This window comes from Sturnira hondurensis, unplaced genomic scaffold (genome assembly GCF_014824575.4).
Source record: "Sturnira hondurensis isolate 20B ecotype Veracruz unplaced genomic scaffold, ASM1482457v3 Scaffold0014745, whole genome shotgun sequence".
In the NCBI taxonomy this organism is placed as follows: Eukaryota; Metazoa; Chordata; class Mammalia; order Chiroptera; family Phyllostomidae; genus Sturnira; species Sturnira hondurensis.
Window position 1 is genome coordinate 1,080,688 of NW_028087376.1, and position 24,540 is coordinate 1,105,227.

Consider the following 24,540-nt stretch of genomic DNA (forward strand, 5'->3'; position numbering starts at 1 on the left):
AAAATTGTACAGTTAATAAGGTGGCTTAATTTCATTGCTAGAGGCACTGATGCATATTTCATTCATCTTAAGCCTTTCCTCTTTCAGAGCCAGAATGAAAATATAATAATTGCATAGTTCATGATTAGCCAGCTGCTTAGCAATTCTCTGTCTTACAGAATATTTTCTGCTGTATCTTTTTGCGGGCAATGGATAGCAAGCAGTCAATATTAGTTGCAGATGGACAATATGTTTTTCTTTTGATGTAATTGCTATCCTTTTAATATAGTATCAGGGCTACTGGCAGTGTTCCTAATCTGTGTTGTTACAAAAACTGATAACTAGAAAGTCGCATCCGTGATACACAGAATTAACCCTTTTCATGAAGATGCAAGCGGTTTCACCAAACTGACTTTTGTAACTGTTTCTCTCTCGATTTAAGCCTGAAACCTTTGTTGAAGTAGGGCCAATGGAGGTTCATCAGAACCTGTCTGTGCCCAGTTCCTCATCTTCACAGCAATGCTTGTAAATAAGAGTGTGACCATGAACAAAGAAACAAACAAGTGTTGGAGAGGTTGTGGGGAAAAGGGGACTCTAGTTCACTGTTGGTGGGATTGCAGACTGGTACAACCACTATGGAAAGCAGTATGGAATTTTCTAAGAAAACTAAAAATGGACATGCCTTTTGACCCAGCAATTCCACTGCTAGGAGTATATCCTAAGAACCCTGAAACACCAATCCAAAAGAAACTATGCACCCCGATGTTCATAGCAGCACAATTTACAATAGCCAAGAGTTGGAAGCAACCTAAATGCCCATCAGTCAATGGCTGGATCAAAAAACTATGGTACATTTACACAATGGAATTCTATGCTGCAGAAAGGAAGAAGGAGCTCCTACCCTTTGCAACATCATGGATGGAACTGGAAAGCATTATGCTGAGCGAAATAAGCCAGGTGGTGAAAGACAAATAACATATGATCTCACCTTTAGCAGGAAGTTAAACAACAAAACAAGCAAGCAAGCAAAATGTAACCAAAGACACTGAAATACAGAACGTGCTGACAGGGTCCAGAGGGTAGAGGGGAGAGAATCACAGGGGAAAAGGGGATGGACTCACATGAATAAGTATGAAGGACACATGGACAATAACTAAGGTGGGGGGCAGAGATGGGAGGGAGGTGGGGAGCACTGGCGGGGGGCAGGGCTGGGAATACAAAAAAGAAAATTGTACTTGAACAAAAGTTAAATTAAAAAAAAAAAGAGTGTGAGTCATAGGGTCTCACACCCACCTTGTCCTCACCTCACCCCCGACAGAGCAACAGCAACAATAAGGTAGAAGAATATTCCAGAAAGAAATTAAATCTATATTTAACAGCACAGCCCGGGGCTGGTAGTCATCGCAGATTCCTGTAAAGAAACATCCTGGGCATCCAGGGCACACAGTCAGTCCTTCCCGTGACTGCATGGCTAGAAAATTGCCCTGGACATCATTCCTGTCACTGAGGGCAAGGCAGACGTTTAAAGCAGATGACTGGGGAGGAAGGATTATATTAGTTTTGTTTCCTACTTTTCCATTCTTGACAGATCAGTCTTTCCTGAGTGCTGGGAGTTTAGCTAAACTACTCCACAATATCGCTGCCTTGGCCTTGGTTTCAGGGTTATGTGGCCGAGCAGTCTGTGGGGGCCTTGAACTGACACGAATTCCTGCCCCCCGACCCACTACAGCCCAGGGCCACCTAGCACATGCTCTAGATAACAGCCCAGAGTCACAAGTAACTGTAAGCTCCTGATATGACTGATTCTCCCCTGCCTCCCAGGGCCTTTTATTGTGTTCCCCTTAGATAAGACCCCCACCTCTAGTTTACCAAAACCCCACTCTTTTTGGTATGAATTGACCAATTTGGCCTTATCCTGGGAACCCCAAAGCACTCCACACATGGGTCATGGACCATAAGAGAGCATGTGCCCCACATCTTGCAGCTCTCCTTGCTTGTATGCTACCTTGATCTCTCCTTGTAAGCCCTCAAGACATGCCTTGTACTTCTTCTAGGACCTGTCAGTAATAAACTCCTCTATTTCAATTCCCCCGTGGTCTTTACTGAACCATCTGGCTCACCATCTGATATCCCAGGGTTCTACTTAACAAATGCTAATGTAATAGTCACAACACTGATGAACCCTAAATGGTCTGCAATAATTATCAGTTGAGCCTCCCCTGCCCCCCAAACCAGTGAGAGCCCAGCCAAAGATACACTGAAGATTAGGACACCATATAGCCCAGACTGCCATTGCATCAGGACACCATATAGCCCAGATTGCCATTGCCAGGTAGCATAGCCCTAAATGTTCAGTGCTGTATTATCTGGCAGTAGCTTCCAAGAGTCTTTTCAAATCTCCCTACTATGTCCACTCTCACTGCTGTTTCTCTTATGACTTGGTACATGCGTGCCTGTGTATGCCACCCCCTCCTCCAACACACGTGAAAAGGCATTTGTCTGCACAATAACCACCTGTGCCTCCTAAGAGTTTTCTGCCTCCCCCAAGTCTTTAGGCATTTCTCCAGTCTATGGGTTGGTGTTTCCTCCCTATATCACCCTTCTGGCAAGGATTAAGTTTGCTTTTGATGCCTGCAACACCTTCGCTCTGTTCTCTTAAAATATGTTATAACAATTAACTAAGTAAGCTTTCATCTGGCTTACTCTGATCAAACCATCTTCAGTGTTTATGTTTCTAGATTGTATCTGATTTCATTGCAAACCCCAGATTTAGTGGGATCATTAAAACTATTTCTTGTCTTTTCCTTGTGGGTGTTTTTCTCCTTCCATGTTTATAAAATGGAGCTACATTGTACACAGAGGAGGCTTCTAAAGCTTTTTAATAAGGTAGAACTGGAATGCAGTAAAACATTCCTTTTGGAAGCCCCCACAAATCACTCAAAATGTAAAATACATAGACGTGGATAAAAAAATCCACAGCCAAACAGCTTTTCTTGTAGCATTGATCCAATCATCATTTCTTCAACTGAGTATCAGATGACGTTTTGGCTTGTGTTTTGACATCATGCAACAGAAAAACATGTATATTTAACCTGGAATTACACTTAATGAGCTGAGATACAATATTGGAGGGAGATGGGTTGACTGAGACACAGCCAATTCTGTGGCTGCGGCCCCACTTCCACTGTGGCATATGTCGTTCAAGGGGAGCAATGTAGAGTAGATCGTCAGGACTTGCTCTTGGTTCTCTTCTTTTCCTCAAGCAGCTACACTTGAATTTGCATAAGTCAAATGTACAAATGACAGCATTCCACAGTTCTTTGCATAGCTCAAGGCTTACCCTCAGCATTTTCCATGGCCAACCATGTGTGGCATTAGGAGGCCCTGGCAGGGATGATGACCACCATTTATTATTTACTAAGTGTGCAAGGTATGATGTTAAATGTTCTATGTTGTAATCCCATTTGATGTGCACAACTCTGTAAATTCTGCATTTTTAGTCCAATTTTCCAGATATAGATGAATATATGGACTTGTAAAAGCAAGAAATATTTAAAGTCATGAAAGGCAGGCACCTACAGCCAAGATTGCTCCATCCAGCAAAGCTATCATTTTGAATCGAAGGACAGATAAAGAACTTCCTAGACAAGGAAAAACTAAAGGAGTCAATAATCACCAAACCATTATTACCTGAAATGTTAAAGGGATTTATTTAAGCAATAGCAGATCAAAGCTATGAACAATAAAGTGGCAAAGAATACATATCTATGAACAACTGAATCTGGAAAACACACTAAACAAACAAGAAGAACAGAGAGAGAATCATGAATGTGGAGAAAGTTTGGATAGTTTCCAGATTTGAGGGAAGTGTGGAGAATGGGTAAAGAGGTGAGGGGATTAAGAAGTATAAATAGGTAGTTACAGAATAGCCATGGGGATGTAAAGTACAGTATAGGAAATGGAATAGCCCAAGAATTTATATGTGTGACCTAGGACATGAACAATAGTGTAGGAATTGCCTGAGGGACTGGGGGCTGCTGGATGGAGGATGACTAAGAGGGGAAAGTAGGACAACTGTAATAGCATAATCAATAACATATAATAAAAAAGAATCTTTCAATCTTCAAAAAAAACACTACAAAAAAATTCAGGTAAACAATAGACCTTATTCACTACTTTCACCCCAACTAGTGAGTGTGTGTTTGTGTGTATTGTGTGCCAACTGGCTTAGAATGTATAATATTCTAGAATCTTCTGATCTGTAGTCAGACGCGTTATCCATTGAGCCACTGGCCCCGTACTAGAATGTATAATATTCTAGAAAGACAAAAGTCAGTAAAGTAACATTAAAAATGGTTTTATTATATTCACAGTGAAATGACTGAATACTAAAACTTCAATCTCTGCAAGTCATATAGCTAGTTCAACTTAGTATTTGAGCCATGTGCTTCCTATTCTTTGTAAGGAGAGTAATTTTTTTGTTTCTAACTTGTTTCCAGTATCTATCTTTTAGTTTTTCAGTTTTCTCAAGAACTAGGACCTTGGTAATATTACAAACTGTAAAACATCGTTGTACTGTATTTTTTCTGCACATACCAGCTTGTTTTCAGGGCTATTTTTTTTTTTAAAAACTAGGTGGTCTGTACCACAGCCTTTGGGTCTTCACATACAGAGTATCTCGAAATTTACCCGTTTTCTAATATAATACAACTTTCCCTGGAAAATAGGATTTATTGTTCTGTTGGGGCTAATCTGAGGTGTCTTAGATACAACCTTAAGGTGTTTCTGTCAAAAAAGATCTTACTATTGAGCTGCCTATGTGGGTGAATTAACTTTTTATGTTACCTATTTCCCAGAGGTTGAATAGGTAATTTATCTTATTTCCATGTAATGTGACACATCACTTATTCTGCTTTTTAATTTTATAAAACTCTAATTTCTGTTTTTATATTTCTCTTGTTTGAAATCTTATACTATAAAGTTTTTTCTTTGTTTTATTCATTCATTTATAATACTTTATGATTTAGGGAATATATTTTTAATTATTTCGGTGTTCACTGTTATAATGTTAAATTATGATCATGCACACCTATTTACATATCTTTATTTTTTGCTTATTAATATTTGTTTTAACTTTAAATGAAAAGAAGTTATATGGCCAAAATTACATTGTGTCTTCTATTTTTATCAATTTTATAGGTAGACACGATACTCTAGGCAAAATGAATACTACCAGCAGCCTACTTGCTACTGGAATAACCTGAACCAACAGAGTTAGTTTTGTTTGTTTGTTTGTTTTGTTTTTAATTTTTTTTATTTATTTATTTTTACAGAGAGGGGAAGGGAAGGAGAAAGAGTGGGAGAGAAATATCAATGTGTGGTTGCCTCTCATGTGTCCCCCAATGGGGACCCAGCCCGCAACCCAGGCATGTGCCCTGACTGGGAATTGAACCGGTGACCCTCTGCTTCACAGGCCCGTGCTCAATCTGCTGAGCTACAACAGCCAGGGCCAGAGTTAGTTTTAAGAACTATCTCTTAAAACACACTTTTCAAGTTTTCCTGAATATTTTGTTTCTGTTAGGCTCAGGTTTAAAGTAGACAAATTTTAATTAAGTTGATCTCCAAAAACTAGATGCTTTTCTAAATACAGTTAATAAGTAACCTCCAAGCCAACAGCAGAATTTTATAACAAAACATTGGCTGTAATGTAGTTGCTTAAAAATGCATATTCACCTTTTAAAAAATATTCATTGGGGGCCATTTAGCACATTGCAACATTAATATATTAAATAGCACAAATGAAAATATGCTTAGAAGACATTTATAAAAGAATATTATCATAGTTAGCTTTGCAGATGTGGGATACATATTACAGTAAACTTCACAAAGTTAGCAATTAAATATAGGACATTGAAATTGGCTCTAAATTCAGTTACACATATGCATGTGTGAATGTGTATGTATACACACATACATGCACACATATGTATTAAATATATTTAGACCAAGAGTCTGTGTTGACATATTAGAACAATGTAGTCATATAATACTAGTAAACAAGTAATTATTGTAAATATTGCTTAAAAACTACAATATTTGTGTAATAAAGGGACAGACAACCTGTTCAAGACAGTGAGTTTTAACCAAAGTCAGAGAGAATACCCTGAATTTTGAAGGACAGTGTTACTGTCAAATCTTGAAATAAACCTTCTCACTTTCTTTTTAATTATGCACGTATGACAATCACTTTCTCCAGAATAGAAAGTGACTAAGTGTAGAGCATATTTCTCTCTAAAATACAGAAAGTTTGTCCATCTGTCTATCTATGTGTGTATGTGTGTGTGATCTTCGTATTTTCATTGAAAACATAGATCTGCAATGAAAAGGTACCTAATAATTTCCTGATTTTTGCTCCTGATGTTTAACTCCTTGCCATGTTGCTGCTCCCTATGAGCTCTGGTTCTCTGTGTTAGGCTGTGGTAAAAAGTTGACATTTTGGATCAGAGTATATTTGTACTTTCTCCTTTCCATAACTCCACAGCTCTGCTTAGATCTTCCCTCAGCAGCAAGATGGTCTGCCCTCCAAACCTAGAATCTACTCTGCAAAAGACAAGATGCTCTTTTTTATGGCCAGAAGTTCAGCTTTCAAGGAACTCATAGTAGAGGTAAAAATACACAAAATATCTGTAAGGCTGAGTTTAAATGTTACAAGCGCAACGCTATTCAGGAAGCCCAAAGTGGTGGGAAACACCAGGGGAGGTAAAATAAATCTTCTTGTGGTATTTTTGATTAATCTTAAAAACTGGGTAAATTGCATCTAAAGAGTTGTGTAATGGATACGTAAGGAAGTGGGAATGTTATTTGGAGATAGAAGTGCTTCATGGTTACTGTGCAGAGTCCAATTTGGATAACACCAAGGAAATGTGAGGAGTTATGGAAGAATAGACCAGAAAATTAAGGCAGGTCCAAATTGTTTTCCTGGAATTAGTCTTTCTCATCTGGGCTTCCACAAGAGAATTAAGCCTTACATAAAATAAATCGAGTAATTATTTTCTCAATCCTCCAAAAGTTACTACATAGCTATTGCCCATTGAGATGCACAGGAGAGAAGTTAATTCATTATAGACAATGGGTGCATAGGGCACTTGGGTTTAGTGCACTCTGGGAACCCTGATTGAGGAAGGCTGGTCTAGACTCTGTGTCATGAAGAACCATGGAAAACAGGAGTTGAATTGTGACATGCTACAATTCATGATACACCTGTGTTTTGGGAAAACTTAACTGACAACAATGTTCAGAACAGTTTGAGGAATGTAAAACTAAAGATTATTGAGCTTTTGTAACATGGAAAATAAAACAGAAAGTGAAAATGGTAATCAAAAAAGCTGTTGGGTGCGTAAGATTTATTAATTCATTTGCTTAAAGCAATAAATACTAGGTTTTTTGGATGTCATCTATCATGGCTACATAGATGAGTAAAAATAGACCTAGCCATTACTACCTAATGGGAGCCAGACATTAAGCAAATAAGCACAAATCCACATAAATGCTTAACAGAGATCAATGTAATCCCAGTGCAATAAACAGTGACATAGAGTCTACTATAGCAAGGTTTATGTAGTTAGAAGTATGATAGAGTGAGCCTCTTTTTTTATATGGAGAGTTGGAATTTATTTATTTTAAATATATTTAATTGATTATACCATTACAGTTGTTGTTCTATTCCCCCCTTTCATTCTCCCCCATCCTGCACACCCCCTCCCCCACCATTTCCCCCTTTAGTTTATGATGACATGTCTCAAGTTCATTAGATTCTATATTTCCCATATTATTCTTGCCCTCCCCCCATCTATTTTCTACCTACCATCTATGCTATTTTCTGTACCTTCTCCCCCCTTCTCCTCCCACTCCCCTGTTGCTAACCCTCCATGTGTTCTTCATTTCTATGGTTCCATTCCTTATCTAGCTGTCCTCTTGGTTTGCTTTTGTTTTAGGTGTGGTTGTTGATAACTGTGAGCTTGCTGTCCTTTCACTATTCATATTTTTCATCTTCTTTTTCTTAGATAAGTCCCTTTAACATTTCATATAATAAGGGGTTGGTGATGATGAACTCCTTGAATTTGATCTTATCTGAGAAGCACTTTATCTGTCCTTCCTTTCTTTTTTTTAAATATATTTTATTGATTATACCATTACAGTTGTTCTATTCCCCCCTTCATTCCCCTCCACCCGCACACTCCCTCCCCCACCATTCTCCCCCCCCTTAGTTTATAACCACGTGTCTCAAGTTCTTTAGATTCTATATTTCCCCCACTATTCTCACCCTCCCCCCTATCTATTTTCTACCTACCATCTATGCTATTTTCTGTGCCTTCTCCCCCCTTCTCCCCCTCCCACCCCCCTGTTTCTAACCCTCCATGTGTTCTTCATTTCTATGGTTCCACTCCTGATCTAGCTGTCCTCTTGGTTTGCTTTTGTTTTAGGTGTGGTTGTTAATAACTGTGTGTTTGCTGTCCTTTCACTGTTCATATTTTTCATCTTCTTTTTCTTATATAAGTCCCTTTAGCATTTCATATAATAAGGGCTTGGTGATGATGAACTCCTTGAACTTGACCTTATCTGAGAAGCACTTTATCTGTCCTTCCATTCTAAATGAAAGTTTTGCTGGATAAAGCAATCTTGGCTGTAGGTCTTTGGATTTCATGACTTGGAATACTTCTTTCCAGCCCCTTCTTGCCTGTAAGGTCTCTTTTGAGAAATCCGCTGACAGTCTGATGGGTACTCCTTTGTAGGTGACTGTCCCCTTATCCCTTGCTGCTTCTAGGATTCTCTCCTTCATTTTAGTCTTGGCTAATGTAATTATGATGTGCCTTGGTGTGTTCCTTCTTGGGTCCAACTTCTTTGGCACTCTCTGAGCTTCCTGGATTTCCTGGAAGTCTATTTCCTTTGCCAGACTGGGGAAGTTCTCCTTTATTATTTGTTCAAATACGTTTTCCACTCGTGGCTGTTTCTTTCCCCCTTCTGGTACCCCTATAATCCGGATGTTGGAACGTTTAAAGATGTCCTGGAGGTTCCTAAGCCTCTCCTCATTTTTTTGAATTCTCATTTCTTCATTCCTTTCTGGTGGGATGTTTTGTTCTTCCTTCTGGTCCATTCCATTGATTTGAGTCCCAGTTTCCTTTCCATCGCTATTGGTTTCCTGGACATCTCCCTTCATTTCAATTAGTTTAGCCTTCATATGTTCCTCCAATTTGTGACTGTACTCTACCAATTCTGTGAGCATCCTGATAAATAGTGTTTTAAATTGGGCTTCTGAGAGCCTGGCAATCTGTTGGTCACTTAGAGTTATTGGCTCTGGGACTTTGAGTTCTTCTTGCACCATCTTTTGGGCTGTTCGTGCCTGTTAAGTAGCAGGATCAGAGCCCTTAAGTGTTCACTAGAGCAGAGCAACTAAGTTGCTGGGTTGTGACGTTGTATGTGGGGGCGGGGTCAAAGAGGAACAATGGCTTCCCTCCGGGGCCTGCCGCCGCCGGGACCCCCACCAGCACCGAAGCCACCACCGTCACCAGGGCCACGCGCCCCGCTCCACTGCACGTGAGTATGCCACCACTGTCAGCCCTCCACCACTGGGTTCGCCCCCTGGGGCCTGCGTGGTCTGTCTCACTGCACGCGAATGTGCGACCTTGGTCAGTCTGACCCGCACCCCGACTAGGTCCGGGCTGCCTGCGCTCCTAGGTCTGTCCTTCCCGACCCTGCTCCACTGCTGGCTTTGCCTCTCTTACCGTCCCCGTTGAACGGTTTGTAGCTGTCGGACTTCCGTATAATTCGGTTTTCTGGCCTCTGGGTGTGTGTTAGTTCTCCAAAACTTTTGTTGTATCCAAACTTGGTTGTGGGAGAAGGCACAGTGTTTCCATCTATGCCTCCATCTTGGCAGAACTGTCCTTCCTTTCTAAATGAAAGCTTTGCTGGATAAAGCAATCTTGGCTGTAGGTCTTTGGATTTCATGACTTGGAATACTTCTTTCCAGCCCCTTCTTGCCTGGAAGGTCTCTTTTGAGAAATCTGCTGACAGTCTGATGAGAACTTCTTTGTAGGTGACTGTCCCCTTATCTCTTGCTGCTTCTAAGATTCTCTCCTTCATTTTAGTCTTGGCTAATGTAATTATGATGTGCCTTGGTGTGTTCCTTCTTGGGTCCAACTTCTTTGGGACTCTCTGAGCTTCCTGGATTTCCTGGACGTCTATTTCCTTTGCCAGACTGGGGAAGTTCTCCTTTATTATTTGTTCAAATAAGTTTTCCACTCGTGGCTGTTTCTTTTCCCCTTCTGATACTCCTATAATTCAGATGCTGGAACGTTTAAAGATGTCCTGGAGGTTCCTAAGCCTCTCCTCATTTTTTTGAAATCTTGTTACTTCACATTTTTCTGTTTGTCCATTTCTTCCTTCCTTCTGGTCCACTCCATTGATTTGAGTCCCAGTTTCCTTTAGGTCACTATTGGTTTCCTGTGCATTTCCCTTCATTCCAATTAGTTTAGCCTTCATATGTTCCTCTAATTTGTGACTATAATCAACCAGTTCTGTGAGCATTCTGATCACCAGTATTTTGAACTGTGCATCTGAAAGGTTTGCTATTTCTCGGATGCTTAGAGTTATCTGCTCTGGGGCTTTGAGTTCTTCTTGAGTCATATTTTGGACTGTTTGTGCCTGTTATGTATGAGGAGCGAAGCCCTAGGTGTTCACCAGGGCGGGGCCACTCAGTCACTGGGTTGTGACGCTACATGTGGGGGCGGAATCAAAGGAAATCAATGGCGGTCCCCTCTGCCTCCTCCCCCCAGCAGGGCTGTGTGGTGGTCTCACTCCTCACTCCTTTGCTGGGTTTATCTGCATGCACGAATGTGCAACTGCACTCAGCCTGCCCCGCACCCTCACTGGGTCCGCGATGCTACCCCAGCTGCCTGCACGCCTGGATCACCTGGGTCGCCTGGGTCGGGGGATCCTTCCTGCCCCACCCTGCTGGCTCCACCCCTCTTACCGGTCCAGGTTGAAGGGTTCATTGTTGTTGGACTTCGTATAGTTCAGTTTCTGTTCTTTGGCTGCTTCTTTGTTTACTAAACCTTTGTTGTATTCAAACTTGGTTGTGGGAGAAGGCACAATGTTTCCACCTACGCCTCCATCTTGGTGAAGTCTCCTGGAATTTATTTTATCATTAATGAAAGACTGGTATTTTAAATTGGGAACTAAAATTATATAGCAATCTTCTTTCTCCTCTCTCTGATGATGTGCTCTTTATTTTACTGATGGCAGGGTTACATTATATTCACTATAAATTATAATCTCACTGCCTATGATCATTAAAAGCCAACATTTAATTCTGCCATTCCTATTCTTACTAAAAAATACTTTTGTGAGTGATTCCTGCATGAGGATATAAACACAAATGCAAACAGGATCTTCTCTCTTTGTAGGTACCTGCATCATCAATGCATTTTATCTGCTCTGTCTACATTCTGTTGTTCACTGTGAAACAGGCTCTCCTCAGGAATGCCTGAGTGAGTTTTCCAAAACTGACAAAGAAGCAAGACTACTGCTAGAACTCAAATAAAAATAAATGAATAGAAACAAAAATGAAAGTAAAATAATTTTTAAAGTTTAAATGAATATTATGAATCTGCTCTTGAAGATAGTGTCAGGAATGTACCTTTTCTAATACATTTATGTCCTATGTGAGCATTTCCATGAAAATTTAGTACAAAGATAAAACTCTCATTAGGGAGTTTTTATGTTTTCTCAGTTTTAAAACTGAGACCTCTATCCTGACTTTAAAGAAGTTAAGGAACAATTTTGATGATAAAGCATAATTAGTTATACTTGCTTCCTTGAATTAAAGGTCACAATTTCCTTCTACTTTTTTTATTATATTGTATCCATGTCCCATTCAGTTGGCTACTTCTAATAGAGAACTTCTAAATTAACAAGTCAGGATTAACCAGAGATTTCTCATTTCTTAGTATCTAGTTACTTGAGTCTCCATGTGATAGAGACTGGCACTGTGTGAGTTAAGCAAAGACAATAACCTTGACTTGTCTTTACTGAGCAGACTAGAGCATGAACAAGCTTTATGGGAATGAAATCCACTATGAAGAACAATGAGCATTCCCATCTCATTCACGTAGTTCATATTTTCTACTAAAACACAAGTGTCTTTTGGGAAGAATCAGCAAAGCTGACTTGAGTTCTTAAAAATGTGGAAGTCAGACTTCCAGCCAAGAAGGAGGTGTAGGTAGACACACTGTGCCTCCTCACACAACCAAAATAAGGACAACAACAATTTAGAATCAAAAAACAACTAGTATTGACAGAAAATTGAACTGTATGGAAGTCCAACAACCAAGAAGTTAAAGTAGACACATTCATCCAGACCAGTAGGAGGGGCAGAGCTGGGCAGCCAGGAGGAGAGGGGCCACAGCAAAGCAGTGGCTGGTGGACCCTAGGCACGCAAGGCAATAGTGAGTGGACCAAGTGAGGTGGTGGAGGGGTGCTACGCACAAGGCAGCTGGGGGACCAGGTGGTCCCACATTCACATGGAGATAAACCAGGCGAAACTAGGGAGTGAAGCAGACCACACAACCCAGGGTACCAGCTCAAGGAAATAAAGCCTCAAAACACCAATTGAAAATACCTGTGGGGGTTAAGGTGCCAGGAGAGACTCCCAGCCTCACAGGAGAGGTTTGTTGGAGAGACCCATAGGGTCCTAGAATGTACACAAACCCACCCACCAGAAATCAGCACCAGAAGGGCCCAATTTGCTTGGAGCAAGCAGGGAAAGTGACTGAAATCTCACAGAGAGCAGAGTAAGAGCCATTGTTCCCTCTCGGATACTCCCCCACATACAGCGGCATAACCCATGTTGCCCCACCCTGGTGAACACCTAAGGCTCTGCCCCTCACTATGTAACAGATGCATGAAGACAAAAAAAAATGGCCCAAACAAAAGAACAGATCAAAGCTCCAGAAAAAATACAACTAAGCGATGAAGAGATAGCCATCCTATCAGATGCACAGTTCAAAATACTGGTGATCAGGATGCTCACAGAATTGGTTGAATTTGGTTGCAAATCAGATGAAAAACTGAAGGCTACACTAAGGGAAATAAAGGCAAATATGCAGGAAACCAATAGTGATGGAAAGGAAACTGGGACTCAAGCCAGCGAAGTGGACCAGAAGAAGAAAGAAACAACCAAACAGAAAAGAATGAAGAAACAAGAATTCAAAAAAATGAGGAGAGGTTTAGGAACCTCCAAGACATCTTTAAACATTACCACATTTGAATTATAGTGATACCAGGAGAAAAGGAAGAGCAACAAGTGGAAAAGTTATTTGAACAAATTATAAAAGAGAACTTCTCCATTTTGGCAAAGGAAATAGACTTCCAGGAAGTCCAGAAAGCCCAGAGAGTCCCAAAGAAGTTTGACCCCAGGAGGAACACACCAAGGTACATCATAATTACATTAGCCAAGATTAAAATGAAGGAGAGAATCCTAGAAGCAGCAAGAGATAAGGGGACAGTAACCTACAAAGGAATTCGCATCAGACTGTTAGCACATTTCCCAAAAGAGACCTTCCAGGCAAGAAGGGCCTGGAAAGAAGTATTCCAATTCATGAAAGACAAGGACCTACATCCAAGATTGCTCTATCTAGCAAAGTTCTCATTTAGAATGGAAGGACAGATAAAGTGCTTCTCAGATAATGTGAAGTTAAAGGAGCTCATCATCACCAAGCCCTTATTATATGAAATGTTAAAGGGACTTATATAAGAAAAAGAAGATAAAAAACATGTACAGTAAAATGATAGTTATTAACAACTGCACCTAAAACAAAAGCAAACTAAGCAAACAACTACAACAGGAACAGAATCACAGAAATGGAGATCACATGGAAGGTTAGCAACAGGGGAGTGGGAGGATGAGAGAAGAGGAAAAGGTACAGAGAATAAATAGCATAGATGGTAAGTAGAAAATAGACAGGGGGAGGGTAAGGATAGTATGGAAAGTGTAGAAGCTAAAAATCTTATAAGTATGACACGTGGATATGAAATAAAGGAGGGGAATGTGAGTGGGAGGGGGTGCAGGGTGGAGGGGAGTGAAGGGGGAAAATAGAACTGTAATAGTATATTTTTTTAAAATGTGAAAGTCAAGCTAAATCTGTACAGGTAAATCTGTATCTCAAGATGGGAAATAAACCATCATTTTAGCTTTTAACGTTGTAAGCATTGTGAAATAAATGCTCATAAAAGTCTAGACAAATATGGAGGGGTTTCAAAAAACAAATGGCTGAGCTGCTTTCAGTAAATCCCATTTGAAGGGATACAACTACTAAAGAGATTTCAAGTCAAGATGGCAGCATACACAGATACAGCTCATTTCTTTGCACAACCACATCAAAACTACAACTAAAATATTGAACAACTATCACTCAAAACTGTCAGATATCTAGTTGAATGGAAGTCTGACAACTACTGAATTAAAGAAACCATATCCATCCAGATTGGTAGGAGGGGTGCAGACATAAAATCAGCTGGTCCACAGCACCTGGATAAAAATTTGGGGGGCATATGTCAGGAGTGAGGCGTCCTAGCCCTACACCAGGCACCTCAGCCCAGAGTTTCAATGCTGAAAAGATAAATCCCTACAACTTCTGGCTGCAAAAACTAGCAGGGATTGAGTTGGAAGAAGAAACTTCTAGAGCCCCAAGCACTTTCTCTTAAAGAACTTCCACACACAGACTCACCTACTCAGACTCACTCCCTCTGAGCTCCAGCACCAGAGTAGCAGCTTGAAAGGCACCAGTGTTATACAGGGAGGAACCAAAATGTCTGGTATCAAGGCGAGCAGCGGCCATTGTCCCTGTCTCAACCCTCTCCCACAGAGTTGGCAAGCTGGTGCCATATCTGAGACTCCATCAACCTGGCTAACACTGTTTGTTCCACCTTGGAGATCCCCAGAGACTCTGCTCCATGCAACTTATGGGCCTACCCAAGCTGCTTTTCCATATGAATGGGTAGTCTTGGCTCATGCTTCACAACTTCCTATCAAACAAGCAACAGCTGGCCTCAGTGAGCCCCAGGCATGGCACTAGCAGTGGCCAGCCTAGATTCACAGCTTGGCTCTGCCTGGGAATCTCCAAGTCCATCATAAGTAGCAGCAATCTCAGATTGCTTTATATCTCAGACAGGGTGGCCCTGGGCAAAACACAGGTGGAGGCTGCACCTTGGCCGGTACCACCTTGGAATCCCCAGGGCCAGTGTACCTAGTGAGCAGCTACAGACCACATCACAGAGCACCACCACTCTGTCCCTGTACAGCTGATCCTCTAAGGAGGGCAGAGGTTGGTGGCAAGTGGTCACAGCCAATCCTTTCGGCTGATGGCCTAGGTAAATCCCTCTCAGGGATTGACCTGCCAACAGCAATGAAGGCCAACTACCAGAGGAAGGTGTACGTAGCCTACACAAAGGGTATACCTGGAGTACCCAGCATGGGTGATAGGGTAGGCTGTGCCACTGTACCCTACAGGTCACCTACTATATTAGGTCACACTAAGAAGGCATGGATTCAAAGTAGCTCTGACTAATACATAGAAATAAACACAGGGAGGCTGCCAAAATAAGTAAACAAAGAAACATGGCCCAAAATGAAAGGCCAGATCAAAACCTCAGAAAAAGAACTAATCAAAATGGAGATAAGCAATCTATCAGATGCTGATCAAAACACTGAGCCCTGGCTGGTGTAAGCTCAGTGGATTGAGCGCAGGCCTGCAAACCACATGATCGCGGTTTGATTCCCAGTCAGGGCACATGCCTGGGTTGCAGGCCAGTTCCCAGCGGGGGACTCACAGGAGGCAACCATACATTGATATTTCTCTCCTTCCCTTCCCCTCTAGGGATAAATAAATAAAATCTTAAAAAAAAAAACACTGGTTATAAGGAATCCGCTCAATGAACTTCAGGAAAGAATAAATGAACTTATTAGCAAGAACTTCAACAGCATAAAAAAGGACATGAAAACCACTAAAAAACACCAGTCAGAAATGCAGGCTACACTAACTGAAATTAAGAATAACTTATAGGGAATCAGCAGTAGGGTACATGAAGCTAATAACCAAATCAGCAATTTGGAATACAAGAAAGCAAAAAACACGCAGTAAGAACAGCAAAAAAGAAAAAAGAACCCCCAAAATGAAGCTAGTGTGAAAAGGCTCTAGGACAATTTGAAATGTTCCAACATTCAGATCATGGGGGTACTGGAAGGAGAACAGAGAGAGCAAGAAAATTGAAAACCTGTTTGAAAAATAATGACAGAAAACTTCTCTAACCTGCTGAAAGAAATAGACATACAAATCCAGGAAGTGCAGAGAGCCAAACAAGATGAACCCAAACAGGCCCACACCAAATACATCATAATTGAAGTGCAAAAGGTTAAAGACAGAGATAGAACCTTAAAGGCAACAAGAGAAAAGCAGTTAGTTACCTACATGGGAGCTTCCATGAGACTACCAGCTGATTTCCCAACAGAAACTTTGCAGGCCAAAATGTACTGGTGAGAAATATTCAAAGTGATGAAGGGCAAGAACCTACAACCAAAATTCCTCTACCCAGCAAAGCTATCATTTAGAATCAAATGATAAATATAGGGCTTCCCAGAAAAGAAAAAGCTAAAGGAATTTATCACCACCAAACCAACATTACATACGTTAAAAGGTCATCTTTGAGAAGGAAAAAAAGAGATAAAAAATATGATCAATAAAATGGCAATAAATATATATCAACAATTGAATTTTAAAAATGAAAAAGTACAAGTAGAATAGAAACAGACTCACAGATACAGAGGACATTTTGATCATTGCCAAATGGGAAGGGGTATCAGGATAGGTAAAAAAGGTAAAGGATGAAGAAGTATAAATTGGCAGTTACAGAACAGACACAGGAATGTAAAGTACAGCATGGGTAATATAGTCAATAATAATGTAAAGCCACACATGGTGTCAGATTGGTATTAGATTTATGAGGGTATTCACTTAGAAACTTATATAACATCTAATCGCTGTGCTGTACACCTAAAACTAACGTAATATTCTATGTCTGTGATTGGAAAACGAAACTATTTTAACACATAAGGCATAGGGTAGAATCATTGTGCATTTAGCTCTAATCCTAATAGGACCTATATTTAACTGATGACTATTTACTATCTTTTATAGAAATTTATGAATGACCATATCTTTACAGAAAAGGTTAAAGTTATAGCCTTTTTATGTGCATTTCTGCCCCAAATATTTTTAAGAATAATCAAATATCTAAAGGAAAATTAAGGGTTGGTATTTAATAGAAGCACTAAGTATATTTCAAAATTAAATGCATAAATCATCCTGTTTATTCACGTCCAAGTTGAAAGGCAGCTAAATCTCAGCAAGTTTACCCCTTATTATTAGCAAAAGTAATACAGTGTAAAAAGGAGTTCTCCATGTTCCAAATCTGAAGTAAAATCACAATGCATTTTAAATAATTATCTATACCTGCACAAGCATGAGAATACTTGAATATTATATATCAATGTGTGCAGTTGACTGTGAGCATGTGTGAGCTGATTGTGTGCATATGTGCGTGGGAGAGAGAGAAAATATATAATCTTATCTGTAGGCATATGAATGTGTATGCATATGTGCACTTCCAAATATGTTTCCAGAACCACACATAAGTCTTCAGCTTCATAGAAGTTTTTTTACCACTGAATAATGAATTATGCCATGCACACAGTAAGAATTTATTCTTGGTGATTTACGGAAGCAATTTCAACAAAACATGGAAAGATTTGCGTATTTTACCATATACATGTATATGACAATTTTTATCAGCTTTGATATGGACCTAGATATGCAAGGAACAAATAAACATTGACCTCATAAGCAAAAACATAGATAATATAACTGTAATTTATTTTTATGTAAAATATTGTTAATTGCTTGATTTTTATTTTATACAGATACATAATTCACAAATAAATCAAATCAATATAATCCAAAAGTCAAAATAATCCAAAAGGCAAATGATTTGCATTATTTTGTAAAGATTAAATGCTTTTAGAAATGATAAAATTATTATAGTGAGTAGTAGGGTGGCAATGATGCAGCTCTAATTTTTCAATGGTTATTGGGAAATTAGGTAGTTAGATGTTAATGTTCACACTAAATCCATAATGAGGAAGCAAATGATCACATTAACACATACCATATGTTTACAGTCATTTTGCTATGGTACCTCTGCCTTCTCTAAAGGGACAGGAAAAGTTCAATTTAAACTGGGAGGAGAAATAAGCATGCATTCCACACTGAAGCCAGAGATACAAACAACTGTACCTTTTCGCTTCCACTGGGAATCTTGAAGCCTCCCTACTTTGCTTCTTTTTTCTTAATGAGCCATCAAATTCTCTTTATTTCTATAGTTTATCCACTCTTCCCTCTGTCCTCCCACGCATGATCAGCTCTCTTTTCTCAGTCTGATTGTTCTCTCTTCCTTGCCCACAGTTCACCTGTCCTATACCTGCCCTTTCATCTTGATGGCTTAGCTTAATCAACTTAACCCTGGACTCCACCATGCCTCTCTTACATGTTGGGATGAACGGGATCTATTACACTATCACTCACAAGTCACACCCACTCTCCTTAACCACCTCATACTCACACGTTTAACTCAAGAACGTCACAATCATGAAATGGTTGTTTTCCATTTAACTGCCACCCCCCAACATGAACTATCAGAAATCTACATAATCTACATGTTGAAGGACAAAACATATAAGCAAGCAACTCTGAGTTCTCAACCTTAGCATGAGAGCGTATGCTCTGTGTGTTTTATGAGGCATAACATGTAAATGATATAAGAACAATAGTTACTATTAATTAATATTCTGTCTGTTGATGATAGCTGCTTTGAGCTGAATTTCTGTCATGTGACACACACAGATTTACATTGTAGCTAATACTCAGAGCAATTCTAGGAGATCTCTGGTGTCATTTTACAGATTAGGAAACAAAGAATCAAACTAATGAAGCATCTGCAGACCTGCGATTCCCAGATTCCCACAGGGAAGCCTGACATTGACACAAGTGCTTTGTTATATCGCACCAAAGATGTAATCCCACTTTAAAAAGTCAACAGACCAGTCTCACTTGATTGTAACCATCCCTCTGTTGTTATTGTTGTTTGTTTTTGGTTTAGGGGGGGTTTTTTGGTTGGGGGAAGGTAAGGAGGGTTTGCTTTCTTGTTTTTAGTGCCTATAACCATCATTAATATGGTACAAAGCTATCATGGGCATGTCCTTAGTGTAGAAGTTGGGTGGACTGTGCACACATTAGGGAATAAAAGATGGGAAAAATTCCTTTTACCGGCCTCTAACTGATACATTTTCAATGTTTTTTTTAATTTTTTTTCATTTTCAATATTGTTAATGCATCCATCTCACTTTGATCAAAACAAGAATCAAAGAGAGACTGAATAGGTGATATCAGTGAAAATGACAGAATAGAACCTCCAAAATTTCTCTCCTCCATAAAAAACATGAAAAAAAATTTTTTCAAAAAAATGGTCAGAACTAACATTTCAGATCTCTGGAATTAACTAATGGCTTGCAGCAATCTGCAGAGTACTTATTAAAGAAAAATCGCTAACTCTAAGGAAGAACAAAGTTTTGTGGCATTTTTCACTTGCTCTATTTTCACTCCCTCCATGCCAGCTTAATGACAGCCTTGACAACAACAGCTTCACAATCATGTGTAAAATCAACAGCTTGGCAGCCATGGGAGAAAGAACAGGATTGGAGGTCCTTCAAAGCCCAAGACAATTTTCATTATTTAACCAGCCTGATAGTTCCCTGCAAGATTCTGCATGCAAAGCTGTTTCTATTTTAACTCATTTAGTCCATTCAGGCTCCATAACAAAAATACCATAGATTGGGTGGCTTCAACAACAAGGATTTATTATTTCTCAAGGTTCTGGAGGCTAGAAAGTCCAAGATCAAGGCACAAGCAGATTGGTTTCTGGTGAGAGCCACCACTGTGTTCACAGACCACCGTCGTCTTGCTGTGTCTTCACAGGGTGGAAGGAATGAGGAAGTCTTTAGAGTCTCTTTTATAGAGGCATTAATCTCATTCAGGAGGCTTCTGCCCTTATGACTTCTCCAAGGCCCCACCTCCAAATACCATCAAATTCAACTTACGTGGGGAGGACACAGGCAGCCAGACTATATATAGCACTGACTCAGGGCTCACTCAGTGCAAAAAAGAAAAAGAAAAAGAAAAACCTCTTTGAGAGGTGAGGAGGATTGGAAGGAGAGAAATTTGTGAAAAACAGTTAGAGGCAATTTTTGTCTGTGTTTGTTCATTGAATTTATTGGGGTAACACTGGTTAATAAGACCATACCAGTTCAAGTATACAACTCTACTACATATCATCTGCATACTGCATCATGTGCTCACCACCCAAAGTCAAGTCCCTTTCAGTGACCATTTATCCCCCTTTGCCCTCTTCTACCTCAACCCACTGCCCTTTCTGTCTAGTAATTGCCATACTTTCATCCGTGTCTGTTTTTTTTAATTAATCCCTTTACTTTTTTTACCGAGTCCCCCAACCCTCCTCCACTCTGACAGTTGTCACTGTGTTCTATGTACCTATTACTCTTTTCTATTTTGCTTATTTTTTCATTAGATTCCACATATATGTAAAATCATACAGTATTTGTCTTTCTCTGACTGTCTTATTTCACTTAGCTTAATACTATCCAGGTCTATCCATGCTGTCATAAAAGGTAAATTCCTTCTTTTTTACAGACAAATAATATTCTATTGTGTAAATGTACCACAGCTATTTATCCATTTATCTACTGATGAGCACTTGGGCTGCTTCCAAATCCTGGCTATTGTAAATAACACTGATAAGGATAAGGAGTGTAAAGGTATCCAGCCATGTGATATGAAAAATAGAGATATTATTGAGGAAGATACAAGAAATACTGTACATAGGACAATGACCCTTCAGTCCCCTTCAAAGTAGGCACTATGGGACCTCACACAGTTCTACCAATTGCCATCAGCTGCCCCATCATATTTTCCTGAATCTCAATGACAGTCTAATATTTCTTCCCTTTCAAAGGTGATTTTAATTTTGGGGAAAGCCAGAAGTTATAAGGTGCCAAATCTGGGCTATGGCGGGGGGGAGGGCGGGGGGAGTGATTTGATATTTTGCCCAAACAGTCTGCCTGAGATGTGACACATGAGCAGGCATATTGTCGTGACGAAGCTGCCAGTAGAAAGTTGTCCATAGCTGCGGCCTTCTGAATCATCCAAATAGTTTCCATGGAGGAATGTTCACACTTACCACAAAATTTGCAGATTCACTGCTCTACTTGCTCATTTTAAATACAACAGCCACACAGCACACATGCTCAATCAACAGTGTCTACCACCCCCACTGACTAGTGGAGTGAGTCATCATTGTTCATTTATGCACACTCCAATCCACTCTCCTTAGTTGCCAGATTACATCAATGATGGGCAAACCATTCTCCCTGTATTAACAATGGCTGAACTTTTTCCAGACAGACCTTGTATTCTTTCAAATCAGTTTTGGGTTCCTTTAGATATTCCCAGAAATGGAATCACTGGGTCATATGGCATTTTGATTTTTAATTTTTTTGAGGAAACTCCATACTGTCTTCCACAGTGGTTGTACCAATCTTTATTCCCAACAGTGCACAATAGTTCCCTTTTCTCCGTATTCTCACCAACACTTCTTGTTTGTTGATTTATTGATGACAGCCATTCTGACAGGTGTGATATTTCACTGCGGTTTTAATTTGCATTTCTCTGATGATTAGTAACAAGGAGCACCTTTTCATATGTCTATTGGCCATCTGTGTGTCCTCTTTGGAGAAGTGTCTATCAGGACCTTTGTTAATTTTTTAATTGGATTGTTTGTTTTATTGATGTTGAGTTGTATAAGCTCTTTATAAATTTTGGAAATTAACCCCTTATCAGATATATTATTGGCAAATATATTCTACCATGTCAGTGAATTGTCTTTTCGTGTTGTTGATTGTTCCTTTCCTGGGCAAAAGCTTTTTAGCTTGAAGCTTTTTAGCTTTTTAGCTAGAAAGCTTTTTCTAGTCCCATTTGTTTATTTTTTCTTTTGTTCCCCTTGTCTAAAGGAATATATCAAAAAATATATTGCTACAAAAATGTCTGAGATTTTACTGATTCTTCCTGACTCAGTTTTGAAAGATTGTATGTTTCTAGGAATTCATCCAATTCACCCAGGTTGTACAATTTGTTGGCATGTAGTTGTTTGCAATATTTTCTTACAATACTTTGTATTTCTGTTGTGTCAATTGTTACTTCTCTTTCATTTCTGATTTTATTTATTTGTGTGTGCTCTCTCTCTCTCTCGCTCTCTCTCTCTCTCTCTCTCATGAGTCTGGTCAAAGGTTTATCAATCCTGTTTATCTTTTCTTTTTTTTTAATTTAATTTTATTTTATTTTTTATTTTTTATTTTTTTCCCAATTTTTTTATTTAATTATTTTTCAAGTACAGTTTTCTGTCTATTACTCCCCCCTCCCTCCCATTTCCACCCTTCTCAGTTGTTGTCCATGTACCCTTTATATAGGTTCCTCTAAATCCCTCCCTTATTTCCCCTGAAATTCCCTCCCCTCTCCCCTCTGGTCACTGTCAGCCTGTTCTCTATTTCAGTGTCTTTGGTTATATTTTGCTTGCTTATTGTTCCTGTTTATCTTTTCATAGAACCAGCTCTTGGTTTCACTGATCTTTTGTGTTATTTTGTTAGTCTCTATGTCATTTATTTCTGCTCTGATCTTTATTATTTCCCTCCTTAAACTTACTCTGGCTTGTTCTTTTTTAGTTCTTTTAGGTGTGGGGTTAGATTGCTTATTCGAGATTTTTCTAGCTTCTTCAGGTAAGCCTGTAATGTTATGAATTTCCCTCTTAGGACTGCTTTCACTGTCTCCCACAGATATGGGGTTGTTGTGTATTCATTTTCATTCATCTCAAGGTAATTCCTGATTTCTTCCTTGATGTTACTGCTAAACCATTCATTGTTTACTAACATATTATTTAGCCTCCATGTATTTGAGTGTTTTTCAGTTTTGGGTTTTTTTGTAATGATTTCCAGTTTTACACCTTGTGTTCAGAGAAGATATTTGATATGATTTCAATCTTCCTGAATTTATTAAGGCTTGTTATATGGTCTATCCTAGAGAATGTTCTATGTGCACTTGAAAAGAATGTATATTCTGCTGTTTTGGGATGAAATGTTCTGTAAATATCAATTAAATCCATCTGCTCCAGTGTGTCATTTAAGGTCACTGTTGCCTTGTTTATTTCTTGCCTGAATTTTCTATCCATTGATGCCAATGGGGTGTTTAAATCCCATACCATGAGTGTATTACTGTTGATCTCTCCCTTTATGTGCACCAAGGTTTTCTTTATATATTTAGGCGCTCCTATGTAGGGTTACATCTTCTTATTGGATCAATTCATTTAGTTTTATATGTCCTTCTTTGTCTCTCTTTATGGCTTTTGTTTTGAAGTCTATTTTGTCTGATATTAAGTACTACTACCCCAGCTTTTTTGTTTGTTTCCATTTGAATGTAGTACTCCTTCCATCCCTTCACTTTAAGTCTATGTGTATCTTCTGGTCCAAGGTGGTCTCTCGTAGACAGTGTTTATATGGGTCATGTTTTCTTATCCATTTAGCTACCCTTTATCTTTTGATGGGAGCATTTAAAGTTATTATTCAAAGTTATTATTGATAGGAACTAATTTATTTCCATTTTTTCTTTATGTTCTGCTCTGTTTTTCATTCCTTCTTAAAGAAGGTCCTTTAAATTTCTTGCGATACTGATTTGGTGGCAATAAACTCCTTAGTTTTTCTTGTCTGAAAAGTTATTAATTTTGCCTTAAATTTTAAATGGTAGCCTTGCTGCATAGAGTAGTCTTGGTTCTAGGTCCTTGCTTTGCATCACTTTGAATACATCATGCTAATCTTTTCTGACCTAAAGAGTTTCTATTGAGAAATCTGTTGACAGCCTCATGGGAGCTCCCTTGTAGGTAACTAATTCTTTCTCTTGTGGCTTTTAAGATTATCTTTATATCTTTAACCCTTGCATTTTAATTATGATGTGTCTTGGTGTGAGCTTCTCTGGGTTCCTCTTGTATGGGACTCTCTGTGCTTCCTGAACTTGTGTGTCTTTATCCTTCACCAGGTTAAGAAAGTGTTCACCCATTATTTCTTCAAAAAGATTTTCAGTTCCTTACTCACTTTCTTCTCCTTATTATGCTTGATATTGTCCCGGAGGTCCCTTAGCCCACCCTCATTTTTTTAATTTGTTTTCCTTTTTGTTGCTCTGCTTGGTTTAGACACAATTTTTTGACATCATGGACAGCTGAATATAACAGTTCAGACAAACAATAGGCTAATCATTAACTTTAAAAGGAAAAGCTGGG